At 45.0% G+C, this 1,455-nt stretch overlaps 1 long non-coding RNA gene across 1 annotated transcript; it reads right to left on the reverse strand.

The window, feature by feature from the left end:
- Window positions 1-256: 256 nt before the first annotated feature.
- LOC121648034 lies at window positions 257-1,182 on the reverse strand. The gene is made up of 3 exons (XR_006011911.1): window positions 993-1,182; window positions 384-451; window positions 257-266 (listed from the first exon to the last, which is right to left on the reverse strand). It is a non-coding gene; the product is annotated as an uncharacterized LOC121648034 (long non-coding RNA).
- Window positions 1,183-1,455: the final 273 nt, after the last annotated feature.

Here is a 1,455-nt window from a genome sequence, read left to right on the forward strand (position 1 = left end):
CAAATTAGTTAGTAAATAAGTCTTCTAAGATAAAATAGGCCTACAATTAACAGAAGTAATGCATTCATCCCTACATGCGCAGCACATGCACATCACCTTTTCACCAGCCTTCTTGGTGTCTTGATCGTCTTCTACTGTTTGGGGCTGCTGGGTTACAGGCTGAGCATCTGAACTGGTTTCTTGGGTCTTGGTCTCTGGTTCTGGCTCAGAGGTCTTTGCTGCTTCAAGACTTGGAGGTGGAGAGGATGCTGCTCCGTCCACTGGTTCTGGAGATTTGATTTGAATTACAGTCACTATTAAAATACTTTGCATCCAAATAAATACACCAGGTGAGGAGCTGATGAATTCCAGGATTGGCTGAGGTTTGAAAGGTTTCAGCTCACCTGGCTCTGTGGTGGGAAGTTCCTCAGTCTCTGCTTTCTGCTCGTCCGGAGCAGAACTGTCGTCCTGTCTGCATGACAGGAAAGAGCAACATGTTGAATTTTCTGGTGGCGAGAATTGGCCAATATGTGTTCTACAAGAAGCTGTCAAGCAGCTGATCCATTAAAAACACAAGACCGTACAACAGGATCGCGTGACTGGGGGAGGAGCTACAGCAGGTGGATGGTGTGGAGCAAGCCACGAAAATGTACGAATCAACGAACCTGCCAACATTTAAAAGTCAGCTTTGCACCTTTTTTAAATTACTTTCTAACCCTCGCATCTTTATTGAAATGTCTTAAATCTGTGTGGTGGTATGAGCTCTGTTTTCCCTCTGAAAGTGAAAAGCAAGGAAAATAATATACAGCCTGAGACACAAACCCAGGTTTAATCTATCTACTCTTCTTTCTGCTATCATTTCTCTGACTTGGAGACCACCTGTTACAGGAAATGTCATCTTACATAAAACTAACCAGTTCTCTTTTCACGACAGGATTTTTTTGGGTTAGTGAAGAAATTAAGTCAAATTATTTGTAATGTTATTGGTTTTGTTGTAATCAGTGGATACTCACTTCCTCCGTCAGCACGAGCGTTTATCACCAGTAGCTCCGACACTAAATGACCGCAAGTGTGGAATAAAAAACTAAAACACGAGCTCGGTCGTGTGGTCACAAAATCTGATCACGTGATTGTATTCATCCTGGAAAAACGAGAAAAAATATCCTGAGAACGTTTCCGTCCATCATTTCCCTGCAACAGCAGCTGCGCTCCGTCACCAGGGAAACCGCTGAGAGGAGGGTGGGGTGGGGGCTGTTGTCAAGGGAAGCCGTGGTTGCTATGACGCAGCGTTGCCATGCTGCTGAGGAAGCGCGTGACAAAGAACTCGCGGGATTTGGGACCTTGTTTAGCGAAATAACTGATGGAGCCGAAGTGTGTGTGAGGCAGAAAGATGCTGGAGATCCTCCCTGCCAGCAGCCAGAAAGCTAAACAAAGACAAACACACCCTGCAGTTTGTCCCTGTTAGTTGTTAATCAG

Source organism: Melanotaenia boesemani, chromosome 10, assembly GCF_017639745.1.
Source record: "Melanotaenia boesemani isolate fMelBoe1 chromosome 10, fMelBoe1.pri, whole genome shotgun sequence".
Taxonomy (NCBI): domain Eukaryota; kingdom Metazoa; phylum Chordata; class Actinopteri; order Atheriniformes; family Melanotaeniidae; genus Melanotaenia; species Melanotaenia boesemani.